General features: G+C 47.2%; 3 pseudogenes; 1 reads left to right on the forward strand and 2 right to left on the reverse strand.

Moving 5' to 3' along the window:
• Window positions 1-1,121: 1,121 nt before the first annotated feature.
• On the reverse strand, window positions 1,122-3,098 carry LOC136502060 (uncharacterized; annotated as a pseudogene).
• Window positions 3,099-5,816: 2,718 nt separating this feature from the next.
• LOC136502183 (uncharacterized) lies at window positions 5,817-7,533 on the reverse strand (annotated as a pseudogene).
• Window positions 7,534-7,802: 269 nt separating this feature from the next.
• LOC136500366 (uncharacterized) lies at window positions 7,803-8,647 on the forward strand (annotated as a pseudogene).
• The last annotated feature ends 6,393 nt before the right edge of the window (window positions 8,648-15,040 follow it).

Here is a 15,040-nt window from a genome sequence, read left to right on the forward strand (position 1 = left end):
TCTCACCACGTCACTAAGCGCAAAGTATATGCAAATAAGACTCACACTTAGTGGCACTAGATAACCATTGCAATTAAAGATTTATCCTCTTTATAGTACGGTTATCTATCCTAAATCCGATCACGTACTCTATTGTGTCTTGACCGGCAAAACAAATACCCTATTTTATACCTTTGCCTTGAGCCCATAGGGTTTTGTTTTTCTCTTTCTTCTTTTCCAAATGTGGAGCAATTTATCATCAATTTGGCCATCATCATCACATTTGAGTGCCATCTAGCTCCACCTTGGTGTGAACCAACCTATCTCATATATCACTTAGAGCAAGAGGTTAGTTCACTTAGGTTTCATCAATTATCAAAAATCAAACTAGGATTTTCAGCGGTAGAGATAGCAACAAATCTAGCAAACCCTTAGTTGTACATCTATATAGATTATTTCTTACATATGTTTTGACTAGGTTGTTTTAGAGGCCATAGTTTACAAATAGTTTTTAAGTTGTCTAATTCACCTCCCTCTCAGGCGTCAAGGGCCGTTCAATAGTGATGCAGCCGGGGCTCCAGGAAGAGATCCTCATGGCCGAGCAACTCGACGTTGTAGCGATGCAGTCGGGGAGCCAGGAAGAATTGAGGCTGATCTAGATGCGAGTTTTCATTTTATAGGGAGGAGATTAGGTTACGGGTGAAGCACAAGGGACGTGCAGAAGGCGAAGCGCAGTCCATCCTGGTCGGGATGCGGAGTTTTCAAATCTAAACGTGGAGGAGGTGAAGTGCAAGGGACACACATAATGGCTTCATGCGATAGCTTTGTTCCATGGACGATGTCCACGGGACCCGCACAACAGGGCGCAAAGCAGACCGCACACTCGCCGCGCCAGTTCCACGCAAATACACGCGGAGTAGCGTGGATGGCTAACCGTACATGAACAACGTCTAGGGGTGCTCTGCGCGCTCCGATCCATCATTATCATATAATAATAAGTAGAGGGGTATTTTACTTTCACTCAGACAAGCACCGGTACTGTATGGGATGGCAAGTTATATAGCTAGCCATATAGTAATAAATCATAACGCGGGCGATTAACATATACTAACTGGCGGCACAAAGTTGTTTTATATCTCAAATAGCAGACATCTGCATGTTACAAGTAATGGAGCACCTCATTACATTACATTACATTACATTAATGAGTCCAAAAACTGGACACCACACTAGGTAGCTTACATCACCGTACGAATCAGGAGAACAGTTGAACCTTGTAACACTCGGCTGTAGAGCAACTAACACACACACCTACCTACCTCATTCTACTTCTCCTTGCACTTGCTCGGGTAGTGGCTCTGCTTGGCTGCCCTTTTCGGCGGTGGCTGTGGGCGGCACATTTTTCTCTCTCCACCCAGCCATTGTAGCTATGGAGGACTTTGTTGCAGCAGCAGCAGTCACAGCGCTGCAAAAAGTTGGAAAAGTCAAGTGCTCTTTCAGAGCTTGACTTTTCCACCACAAACCATGCAAAACCATGTTTACCGAACCAATCCATTCCATATTTCGCCAGCTCTGGCTGACACGAAAAACAATTGACCGCTCCTGATTGTATTGTCTCCGCCACTTGTTGTATGCTACTAGCATTTCTATACTCTTCGTCTCCGATGATTTCGAGTGCATAACTATCTTGTATCCCAGTCACAGCATGAGGTATGAAGGCAGCTGTCAGCACCACAGGTGGCTTCCAACCTCTGTTTTTGCTTCTTCCGCACTCATGAAATGGGCTACGTGTTTTGGACTGTAAAGCTGATATATAGCACTGGAAACCCAAAACAATAATTTGCTCTGGGAATATATCTGCTAACTCTGATGAGACGTTGTTGTTAGCACAAAGTCCGTGCCTGCTTCCTTTGCAGCATGCTGGGTCTGGGCGAGAAAATTGTGTGAGCTTGATATGCCATTCTTGAATGCCCTCCCACGGAGGCCCATGCAAATGGGCAATGTCTTGTAAATTAGATAGTAGGGTGAGTTCTCCCATTGCATATTCAACAGCAAGTTTGAATTGAGATGCTAGTAATTGCAAGCCTTTTATAGCAATCTCAACTAAGTCTGTGCTTTCTGTTAGTCGTAGGTTCAACCCCAGAAAGAAACATTTCTCAGCCACTGTGCTATCCTCATAACGGTATGCAAGCAATGCCTCCACGCCACGCTCATCAGAATACGTGGGCTTGATGTAGAGATGTCGTAGCAGGTTTCCTTGTTCCGAATGATAAGTGAGAGTTTTCCCTTCTAGGAGATGCCTAACAATAGGGTTGCAAAAGGTGTAGTGATGAAGTGAACAACCAGACTCCAAGTCCCTCACAAACCTTCCGGCAAAATCTGCATACCTTTCAAATCTTCCAATATCATCAGTGCTCAAGCCAGCAAAAGGTGCGATGGACATGATCTTCTCAGCACAATTAAACCATCGCTTGCGCTTATTTACCACTTGCGGGAGCTCTTCCTGGCCAGGAGGCATCGCTTGCTGCTTGTGCTTGTCGAGCAGCTCCATGACCTCGACATAGGCACGCTTGATCATCTTCCTGCGCTGGAGCAAGGAGACGTGTCTGATGGGCAGCTCCATGGCCCTCTCAAGTGCAAACTCCAGCTCGCTGACTGCCATCTCGAGCCTCTCCGTCAAGTGCCCTTGGGACGCCTTCTCCTCGCGTCTGCCCAGAGCAAAGGAGACGCCTCTGCTCACGGTCTCCTGAACAAGTGCTGAACACACCATCTCTGCCATGAAGTCGCTACTCGCTAGCTGTAGGGATATGATTCGACCAACCTGCTGATCAGGACACAAAACAACTGCAGGGGTTATACTCCAATTTGACGCACACAAGTACCGAAGTACGTACTAGATAAATATATATACTAGCTGTAAATCTGTAATATGGTGGAGTGCATGTTTTTCATGCTTAATTGGGTTACCGGCCGATGCATATGCATGGAATATAATCCATATTACCTTAGCTCTCCTCTAGATCATGCGTCGGCCTCCCTGCAGGCTGATGCAGCACCAACTGAAGGGATGAAGGAGGAGGGATCACCAACAGATATCAAAGAAGCCGCACACACTGCTGTGTTCCCTCATTATTTCTGAGAGTCTATCTATATATATAGAGAAGAGAAAATGTATGGAGCCATAGAGGGGACTTTTTTGTGCTGTGTACAGTAGTGTGAACCTGCAGAAACTAGTGGAGCTGGAAAATTCAAGGGACTTTCTTGCGCTGTGTACAGTAGTGTGAACCTGCGGAAACGAGTGGAGCTGGAAAATTCAAGGAAGCGCTGAGGATGATTCTTCCTACTTGGCACTGATGATATATATGGCCTGTTCGGGACAGCTCCAGCAGCTCCAGATCCACGAATTTCAGATCTAGGTCCAATTTTTTTAGCCAAACACCTCTAGTTCCACCAGCTCAACTAGTGAATCTGCTCCACCAATTTTGTGGATCTGCCCCAAGATTCACCAAATTGGTGGATCACCTGAAGGGGTACTCCACCAGATCTCAGTTTGGTGGAGTTGGGAAAAATTAGCCACCATGCCACTCATTACGCAAAGAAAACGGTTCGTTCTATTTGTTTCCTCTGTTCTCCTGTCGCAACTCGCACGAGCGCCGCCTCCGACGCCATGGCCGCGCCTCCCTCTCCCACTCCGGCCGGCCCAGCGCCCCTCTCCCCCTCCCCCGGCACGCGCCTCCCTCTCCCAGTCCGGTGGCGGTGCTTCTCTCCCTCCGCGGCCGGCCTAGCTCGCGGCTGCGCTTGACCGGCGGGGGCCGCGCCCGCGGCTGCGTGTGGCCGGCGGGGGGCCGCGCCCGCCCCGGCAAGGACAAGCCTGCCTAGCGAGGCTGCGCCCACGACTGCACCCGCCCTAGTCGGCCGCGCCTCCATGCCCCTCGACAGTGCTCTTTTTTTCTAGTGCGTGGGTGCTAGTGGGAAGAAGAAGACCGTGACTTTTTTCCTGACGCATGGGCCCAGGTTGGCAGTGAGATAGAGATAGAGGTGGAGCTGTCCCAAACACCTCTAGCTCCACCAGTGGAGCTGCTTCATAGTGAATCTAGATAAATCCTAAGATCTAGATTCACTTTTGAGTTGGTGGAACTGTCCCAAACAGGCCCATAGTGCATAGGAGACGGATTGGAGCTCCATGTACCTACTCTGCATTCTGAATGTGATTTCTCAATGCGACGATCGTAAACTTGCACGACAATGCATTGTCATGTATGTACTATACTCCCTCGGTGCCAAAAAAGTGTATTTCAGATTTGATCAGAGTTAAACTATTTAAAGTTTGACTAAATTTATATAAATAGTATCAGTAATTATGGTTTGATGCCATAAAGATATATTCAATGATAAATCTAATAATACTTATTTGATCTCGTCATTGTTATTTGATTTAGCGCTGTAGCTAAGAGTGTACACTTTTGGACAGAGGTTCTGCCTTTTTCCATCCAGTTTAATACTGTTGGGCTGACTGAGCTGTTGCTGGTTAATTGCTGGTTGAGCAACCAGAGCACCCACCATCGGCAATTTTGCCGGTTGAACAGAAATTCTTGTTAGACTGCATAACATGTCCGAACCAAGTGCTATCTCTTCCTAAAGTTACCAAACTAATTTTAGCACTTGAGATAGCTTTTCAAAAAGAATTTTCCTGGGCTTTCTCATGCATCTCACCACGTCACTAAGCGCAAAGTATATGCAAATGAGACTCACACTTAGTGGCACTAGATAACCATTGCAATTAAAGATTTCCCCTCTTTATAGTACGGTTATCTATCCTAAATCCGATCACGCACTCTATTGTGTTTTGACCCGCAAAACATATACCATATTTTATACCTTTGCTTTGAGCCCATAGGGTTTTGCTTTTCTCTTTCTTCTTTTCCAAATGTGAAGCAATTTATCATCATATTTGAGTGCCATCTAGCTCCGTCTTGGTGTGAACCAACCTATCTCATATATCACTTAGAGTAAGAGGTTAGTTCACTTAGGTTTCATCAATTATCAAAAACCAAACTAGAGCTTTCAGCGGTAGAGATAGCAACACATCTAGCAAACCCTTAGTTGTACATCTCTATAGATTATTTCTTGCATATGTTTTGACTAGGTTGTTTTAGAGGAGTTTACAGATAGTTTATAAGTTGCCTAATTCACCCTCCTCTTAGGCGTCACGGTCCGTTCAGTAGTGATGCAGCTGGGGCTCCAGGAAGAGATCCTCATGGCCGAGCAACTCAACGTTGTAGCGATGCAGTCGGGGAGCTAGGAAGAATTGAAGCTGATCTAGATGCGAGTTTTCATTTTATAGGGAGGAGATTAGGTTACGGGTGAAGCGCAAGGGACGTGCAGAAGGCGAAGTGCAATCCTTCCTGGCTCGTTTTCAAATCCGAACGTGGAGAAGGTGAAGTGCAAGGGACACACATAATGGCTTCATGCGATAGCTTTGTTCCATGGACGATGTGCGGGACCCGCACAACAGGGCGCAAAGCAGACCGCACACTTGACGCGCCAGTTCCACGCAAATACACGCGGAGTAGCGTGGATGGCTAACCGTACATGAACAGCATCCAGGGGTGCTCTGCGCGCTCCGATCCATCATTATCATATAATAATAAGTAGAGGAGTATTTTACTTTCACTCAGACAAGCACCGGTACTGTATGGGATGGCAAGTTGTATAGCCAACCATATAGTAATAAATAATAACGCGGGCGATTAACATCTACTAATTGGCAGCACAAAGTTGTTTTATATCTCAAACAGTAGACATCTGCATGTTACAAGTAATGGAGCACCTCATTACATGACATTACAGAACATTACATTACAATAATGAGTCCAAAAACTGGACACCACACTAGGTAGCTTACATCACCGTACGAATCAGGAGAACAGTTGAGCCTTGTAACACTCGGCTGCAGGGCAACTAACACGCACACTGAACTACCTCATTCTACTTCTCCCTGCACTTGCTCGGGTAGTGGCTCTACTTGGCTGCCCTTTTCGGCGGTGGCTGTGGGCGGCACATTTTTCTCTCTCCAGCCAGCCATTGTAGCTATCGACGACTTTGTTGCTGCTGCTGCAGCAGCAGTCACCGCATGGCACATTTTTCTCTCTCCCGCCTTTGTAGCAATCGACGACTTCATTTCGGCAGCAGCAGTGATTCAACAAGTTGGAAAAGTCAAGTGCTGTTTCAGAGCTTGACTTTTCCACCACAAACCATGCAAAACCATGTTTACCGAACCAATCCATTCCATATTTCGCCAACTCTGGCTGACACGAAAAACAATTGACCGCGCCTGATTGTATTGTCTCCACCACTTGTTGTATGCTACTAGCATTTCTATACTCTGTTGCATCTCCGACGATTTCGAGTGCATAACTATCTTGTGTCCCAGTCACAGCATGAGGCATGAAGGCAGCTGTCAGCACCACAGGTGGCTTCCAGCCTCTGTTTTTGCTTCTTCCGGACTCATGAAATGAGCTACGTGTTTTGGACTGTAGAGCTGATATATAGCACTGGAAACCCAAAATAATAATTTGCTCTGGGAATATATCTGCTAAATCTGATGAGACGTTGTTGTTAGCACAAAGTCCGTGCCTGCTTCCTTTGCAGCATGCTGGGTCTGTGCGATAAATTTGTGAGTGCTCGATATGCCATTCTTGAACGCCCACCCACAGAGGCCCATGCAAATGGGCAATGTCTTGCAAATTAGATAGTAGAGTGAGTTCTCCCATTGCATATTCAACAGCAAGTTTGAATTGAGATGCTAGTGATTGCAAGCCTTTTATAGCAATCTCAACTAAGTCTGTGCTTTCTGTTAGTCGTAGGATCAACCCTAGACAGAAACATTTCTCAGCCACTGTGCTATCCTCATAACGGTATGCTAGCAATGCCTCCACGCCACGCTCATCAGAATACGTGGGCTTGATGTAGAGATGTCGTAGCAGGTTTCCTTGCTCCGAATAATAAGTGAGAGTTTTCCCTTCAAGGAGATGCCTAACAATAGGGTTGCAAAAGCTGTAGTGATGAAGTGAACAACCAGACTCCCTCACAAACCTTCCGGCACAATCTGCATACCATTCAAATCTTCGAACATCAACTGTGCTCAAGCCAGCACAATTAAACCTTCGCTTGCGGGAGCTCTTCCTGGCCTGCTGGCCGGGAGGCATCGCCTGCTGCTTGTGCTTGTCCAGCAGCTCCATGGCCTCGACATAGGCACGCTTGATATTCTTCCTGCGCTGGAGCAAGGAGAGGTGTCTGATGGGCAGCTCCATGGCCCTCTCAAGTGCAAACTCCAGCTCGCTGACTGCCATCTCGAGCCTCTCCGTCAAGTGCCCTTGGGACGCCTTCTCCTCGCGTCTGCCCAAAGCAAAGGAGACGCCTCTGCTCACGGTCTCCTGAACAAGTGCTGAACACACCATCTCTGCCATGAAGTCGCTACTCGCTAGCTGTAGGGATATGATTCGACCAACCTGCTGATCAGGACACAAAACAACAGCAGGGGTTATACTCCAATTTGACGCACACAAGTACCGAAGTACGTACTACATAAATAGATATACTAGCTGTCAATCTGTAATATGGAGGAGTGCATGTTTTTCATGCTTAATTGGGTTACCAGCCGATGCATATGCATTAACCTCTACAAATTGGAAGAAGTTCCTCGCCTATGGCGCTAGCCACGTCGCCTGCAAATGTCTCGGCCGTTGGATTCCAAGTTCAGCAGCCAACGTTCACCCCACCTATTCCTACTGCGTACTCAGCGGCGAGCTTCTCAGCAATCAATGGCAGTGGAGTACTTGTCCGGGTGGCCGCTGTCGTCATGGATCAGCCCCGGCGCGGCGCTCTTCCTCTTCGTCAACGTGCTCATCGGCGCCATCGTGGTCACGTCCCGCGGGCACCACCAAGGTGGCCGCGCGGTGGCGGCGTCCACGCGGAGGCTCTGTCGGAGCGCGTCGTCCATGGTCCTCGATCGGCTCCGCTCCTTCTCCATGTTCTCCGTCCACCCCGCCGTCCCCGTGGAAGAGTACTACAGCACGTCGTCCCCCGAACTGGAACTGGAAGCAGAGGAGCTGGAGCAGCAGCACCAACCAGCCGTTGCGGAACCAGCGAGGTCACCTGTTGCGGAACCAGCTAAGGAAGAGGCGGCGGAAGGGGGACAAGACATGTCCACCAGCTCGGACGACGAGGCCGCTCACGGTCTGGCGTTGCAGGGTCACGGGAAGCAATCGCCGTCAGGAGATGTTGTCACGGCCGACGAGGCAACTGCGCCGCCCGTGGGGAGATCGAAAGGGGAAGAAGGTGGCGGAGCAGGAGGAAGCAACCATGCAGCGGGCACCTGCGTGCAGGCGGGAAACGGAGGAAGCACTGGAGGGGAAGGCGGCGCTGAACGCGCGGGCAGAGTCGTTCATCCGGAGGTTCCGGGAGGATCTCAAGCTGGAGCGCCTCAACTCCATCATCAACTACACCCGCACACTCCGCCGCGGCGCTGGCGCACCATCGCCCACCGGGCAGTAGCTCCCCTGTGATCGGTGGTCAATAGTTTTGGTTTGTTTGCTCATCACAACTCACAAGAGTGCGAGAACAGATATTTGAATTTCATTGTGATTGTGTACAGCTGTGGCTTCCTTATATATATGGGTAAACAAATCTCGCCACTAGTCCATATGATTAATGTATATCCATTATTCCATTATCAAAAAAAACTTTCAGACAAACTTGCTTGACTTCAAATTAGAAATCAAATTTACTAAACAATTAAATTGTTTAGAGTTTTTAGAGCATCTTCAAGGGACTTTCTATATCGTGTCTAATTGTTAGGAATAAAAATTGCGGTGAAAAAAATATTCTAAGTGCAGCTTCTTTAACTGATACCTAATATAGACATCTTCTATTCTGAATTTCTCGCAAGCCAAAGATAGAAAACGAGAATGGTTGTCTAAAGTATAAATAAGATATAAAAAAACTATTAAAGGGTGAAAAATATATAGAAAGCAATTTTTATGCAAATGACCCTCCAAATAATGATTTAGAAAGTGAAAATTTAAAAGACTCTTGGCGATGCTCTAGTGGAATATAATCCTTATTACCTTAGCTCTCCTCTAGATCATGCGTCGGCCTCCCTGCAGGCTGATGCAGCACCAACTGAAGGGACGAAGGAGGAGGGATCACCAACAGATATCAAAGAAGCCGCACACACTGCTGTGTTCCTCATTATTACTGAGAGTCTATCTATATATATAGAGAAGCGAAAATGTATGGAGCCATGGAGGGGACTGTTTTGCGCTGTGTACAGTAGTGTGAACCTGCAGAAACAAGTGGAGCTGGAAAATTCAAGGAAGCACTGAGGATGATTCTTCCTACTTGGCACTGATGATATATATGGCCCGTTCGGGATAGCTCCACCACCTCCAGATCCAAGAAATTCAGATCTAGATCTAATTTTTTTTAGCCAAACAACTCTAGTTCCACCAGCTCCACTAGTGAATCTGCTCCACCAATTTGGTGGATCTGCCCCAAGATTCACCAAATTGGTGGATCACCTGAAGGGGTACTCCACCATATCTCAGTTTGGTGGAGTTGGGAAAAATTAGCCACCATGCCACTGATTACACAAACAAAACGGTTCATTCTATTTGTTTCCTCCGTTCTCCCGTTGCAACTCGCACGAGCGCCGCCTCCGATGCCATGGCCGCGCCTCCCTCTCCCACTCTGGCCGGCCCAGCGTCCCTCCCCCGGCACGCGCCTCCCTCTCCCAGTCCGACGGCGGCGCTTCTCTCCCTCAACGGCCGGCCTAGCTCGCGGCTGCGTGTGGCCGGCGGGGGGCCGCGCCCGCCCCGGCACGGACGAGCCCGTCTGGCGACGCCGCGCCCACGACTGCGCCCACCCCAGCCGGTCGCGCCTCCATGCCCCTCGACAGTGCAATTTTTTTCTCGTGCGTGGGTGCTAGTGGGAAGAAGAAGACCGTGACTTTCTTCCTGACGCATGGGCCCAGGTTGGCAGTGAGATAGATATAGAGGTGGAGCTGTCCCAAACACCTCTAGCTCCACCAGTCGAGCTGGTGGAGCTGCTCCACGATGAATCTAGATGAATCCCAAGATCTAGATTTACTTTTGAGTTGGTGGAGCTGTCCCAAATAGACCCATAGCGCATAGCAGACGGATCGGAGCTGCATGTACCTACTCTGCATTCTGAATGCGATTTCTCAATGCGACTATCGTAAACTTGCATGACAATGCATTGTCATGTATGTACTGTACTCCCTCGGTGTCAAAAAAGTGTATTTCAGATTTGATCAGAGTTAAACTATTTAAAGTTTGATTAAATTTATATAAATAGTATCAGTAATTATGGTTTGATGCCATAAAAATATATTCAATGATAAATCTAATAATACTTATTTGATATCATCATTGTTATTTGATTTAGCGTTGTAGCTAAGAGTGTACACTTTTGGACAGAGGTTCTGCCTTTTTCCATCCAGTTTAATACTGTTGGGCTGACTGAGCTGTCCCAGTAAGGATGAAAACGGTCGGAAACGGTCGAAAAACCTCTCAACCGTTTTCTACTTCTACATTTTGAATACGAAAACGAAAACGAAAGCGGTAAAACCGGACACGAAAACGGACACGAACTTACGGAATATCAAAAATTTCGAAAACGAACTAATTCGAGCGGAATTATGTCGAACACGGTCGGTATACGAAAAATCAATACGGAATATTGACCCGTAGGACCAAGTGCATAACAATTAATAAGTACATAATAATTAACAAGTTCTACAACTTTCTTAAAAAGTATCTCAGTTTGACACGACGTAAGGAAGATGTGATTTTTTTAAGGCAACAAGCGCCTGTACGCGATTAATATATCGCTGACTTTGTTTAGTTTTTTTGAACATCTTCAAGACATCAAATGAAAAAACTAAGAACTAGAAAGTTGTAGATCTCGTTGTGAGCTACAATTTTCATATAAAAATCATCTTCATCCGAGATCGTATGAAAAAGATATAATTTTTCTAAGGTTGGACTTGTAGTGGGCTAAATTTGGTTTAAACCGAATTTCGAAACCGAATTTCGAATTCGGGATATTCCGAATTAAAAGTAGAAAAGTAGAAATTGGTCGAACAAAGCCTAAACCGATTTCGAATTTGGTGTTCCGAATTTCGAATTCGAATTTAGTATTCCGTATTTTATCCGAAAATACGAATTCGCTCGGGTCAAATGTAGAAAACGATGCGGTTCGGTTCGAGATATTTCCTTTCCGTTTTCATCCTTAGTACCCAGCCATGGACGAGCTCGAAAGCTCAAGGAAATGCAGAGGCGGCTTCCCGTGCCTTGCTAGGGTGCTACAAGATGTCAGTTGCACTATCTGAAACTCTGAAAGCAATGACTTGCAAGGCCGGCCAAGTCTTCGTCTAGTCGTCGCCACTCTGCATGCCGGGGTATTTGTTACTAAAAGCCAACAACCAAAAGTTCACAAAGGAGCTAGCTGTCATTCTTTTTTTTTTAAGGAGAATAAATTATCTGCTTTTAAGAAAGCAAGATAGCATTACAATACTGGGGACGCCAGTGTCAACGACGCACTCAAACAGGAAGCTAAATCAGACAAACTAAGATGGTGTTTTGATCCGGTGACTAAAATTTAGAAGATGTATCGGGAGGATGTCGCATAGGGTGTTCGGATACTAATAAAAAAATAAATTACATAATCCGTCAGTATTCCACGAGACGGATTTTTAAGCCTAATTAATCCGTGATTAGCACATGTTTACTGTAGCACCTCATTGTCAAATCATGGACTAATTAGGCTTAAAATATTCGTCTCGCAAATTAGTCGCAAACTATGCAATTAGTTTCGTAATTAGTCTATATTTAATATTCCATGCATGTGTCCAAACATTCGATGGGACAACGACTAAAATTTAGGAGGGACAACCAAACACCACCTAAATCTCAAAAGACATCAGTAGGCGCCACACCGCTAGGCTTGAAACTCTTCGTCCAAGGTGCCTTCCTTCACATGAGCCATCTTCTCCCTATCTGGTTCCTTTAACAGAATATGAGAACACATGGTTGATCTGTGCCCATGAGGTTCGTGTGTGATGAGTGATAGTCAACGAGCGTAGCATCTTGGGTTGAGTTTGGAAATTAACCGAGGCATGAGTTGGGTTGTGCAACATGTCTCTTGGCTTGTGGTGCGCAGGTGTGGAGCTCGAAGGCGGTAATCGACGGTGAAGGTGAAGGTCTTGCGGGTTCGTGCCGATGGACCAGGAGCAGTGAAGGACGGATGCTGGGCTTGGACCGAGGGACCGGAGAGGCTAGGTGATCGACTGCGGTGGCTGGCACCTGAGGACATCGACAAGTGCAAGTGTACATGGAGGAGTGACCGTGTTGACCAAGTCAAGACGGCGGACGGGCAAGTCGAGCGGAGGCTCTAGAAGACTTGATGGCCAGGAGGTCGAGGACGACGGTGACACGTGTCGAGCGGTTTCCGGGTTTGGGCCTCAAAACTCGGGTGCGGTTCCGGTGGGAATCGGAGGCGGCATGTGGCGTCATCGCGAGGCTTGCGTCGAGGCGAAGCTAAGTCCAGAAGGGCGCGTGGCCGTCGGATCAGCAGATGTCAAGTTGGACCATAATACCCTTCGGGTTAGGTGGTTCGCTCTAAATATCTAGGGGCACTTTGGGGATGTGTAATAGGCTCCATAAATAAGAGATGGCTGCCCCCAAACCATCTCACCTCTCCGGTTTTCTTTCTTCATTTTAGGCTTTCCCCTCCTAGCTGCTATAGAGGTCCACAGAGAAAAATTCATCTGTGTAAACTCCAGTGAATCCTTGTGTCGGGAAGTGAGGCCCTTACCTCACGTTGTCCTCCGGGATTCAATTTATGTGTCTGTGATTTTGTTCTTATCTGTTTGGAGTTCTTTGTTTCCCGTTTTTCCTCTCTCCCCCGTTCTTGCTTCGATTTGTTTGATTCGAGCTTTTAGGGTGTTCTTGGTCGGTTAGATTCATGCAAGGACATGTGTTGATGCTTCCCTATGAGTGAATTTGATTGAATCAACACGAGCACGAAGAATCGAGCCGATTTTCATTTTGGGGGAAAACTGTGTTCTTGGCCAAGATCTGCAATTCACAGAGGTAGCATTGGAATTGGGCCATGATCTCCTAGAGTTAGCTTACCTCCTCCATGGTGATTGCCTGTGCAAAGTTTGGGAGCGAATCGTTTTTATTTGTTTGAGTTTCGTTTGAATTTCCTCTCGCCCCTTCTTCTGTTCTTCATGCTCTGTCCTCTGGTCGGGCGTTTCAACGTGGACACCGGTGGTCCACCGGTGCAGGGTGGGTCAGTACAGCACTACTCCAGGCCATAGCCCTGCAGCCGTGTCAGGCACATCACCACCGGTGCCAAGTGCGGCCTCTCCCTCTCTCTCTATCGATCGCTCTCGCTCTATCTGTCTCCCTATCGCGCGAGTCTTCCGGTTCCTTCGTCAGTCGTTTTAGTTCTGGTTTTCAGTGTTCGTATCACTGCTTTCTCTCTCCCTCCTCTCTCTCGTTCTCTAGTTCTGGGAGCGTCGGTCTCTGCCTCTATCAATCAGTCTTGGCCCGGGGCTCGGTTCTCCCTCTAGTTGCTCTTCAGTGCAGCGGTGTCCAGTTCTCCTCTGTGCTTGCTCTTTTGGTTCGTCGCCCAGGCCAAAGGGTTGCTCGCTCGTTCTTTCCTCTTTGGTTGGGCACTAGTGCAATCGGTGGTGCCCCGGTCAGGTCTCTGGTTTGGGATTCCAATGATTCCTATGCTCTTCTCTGTTCTAGTGCTTGCCAGCGTGAGTAGCCCACGCTGTGCTTCTCTCTCTCTATTTTGTCTTCTAGCCTAAAATTTCTGGCCTTCGCTCCTAGAATTTCTAGCCCGTCCTGCTATTTTGTTCCATTTCTTCCGCGTTCATGCTCCGTTTTGAGTTTTGTCTTTTGCATTGGTTTTCCACTTGAAGCTTTCTCAATACTCTTGTCACCAGTATGACTAGGGTAATTTGAATCGGGAACTCGCTTCTTCTCTATAGGAGTGGAGTTCTCATTTTTTGGATCTTCGGTTCACAAGTGTTTCTTAGCTGTTCGTGTGGTGTCACGCTATGTTCCTAGGAAACATCCAGCCACTAGTCGACTCGAGGGCATCACGGGTTTCTTGTCTTGCTTTTGGCAGTGATTTTGGGACAGCAGCCTAAAGTTTCGAAACAAAATTTACGGCTCCCATTCACCCCCACCCCTAGTCACCGTTTTCGATCCTTCAATTGGTATCAGAGCCGATTAAGTATTGAAAGGATCAAGATGCCCAAGATGGGGGGTGAATTGGGCTAATTCTAAATTTCTTTGCAATAATTAATCCCTATGGTTAGCCCAATTAACCCCTTGTGTCTAGAAAGTGTTTCTATTGTTCTACCGCACAAAAAGTATTGCAACCTAAGTTCCAATCCTACTCTAGCATGGCAATTCTTTGAATGTAAAGACAAGAATTGAATTGCTCAAAGTAAATGCTCAAGGTAAAGAGAGAAGGAGGAACACGGTGATGTTTTGCCGAGGTATCAGAGAGTCGCCACTCCCCACTAGTCCTCGTTGGAGCACCCGCGCAAGGGTGTAGCTCCCCCTTGATCTGCGCAAGGATCAAGTGCTTTCTATGGGTTGATTCTTTGACACTCCATCACGGTAAATCACCCACAACCGCTCACAACTTGAGTCGGGTCATCCACAAGCTCTCTGGATAATCACCAAGCTCCCAATCACCACCAAGCCATCTAGGTGATGGCGATCACCAAGAGTAACAAGCACAAACTCTCACTTGACCACGACAGGCCTAATGAGAAGGGTGGATGCACACTTTGCTACTCTTGCTTTCACTAATGAGGGCTCTCTTTGGGATTCTCAAATCTCAATCACCTCACTAGGACCTTGCTCTTCTTTGGCACTCTCAAAGGTGTTTCTCAGTTGTTGGAATGAGCAAAAGTACCCCCACACACGAATGGAGGAAGTATTTATAACAC

The sequence above is a fragment of the Miscanthus floridulus genome, chromosome 13 (genome assembly GCF_019320115.1).
Source record: "Miscanthus floridulus cultivar M001 chromosome 13, ASM1932011v1, whole genome shotgun sequence".
NCBI classification, from domain to species: domain Eukaryota; kingdom Viridiplantae; phylum Streptophyta; class Magnoliopsida; order Poales; family Poaceae; genus Miscanthus; species Miscanthus floridulus.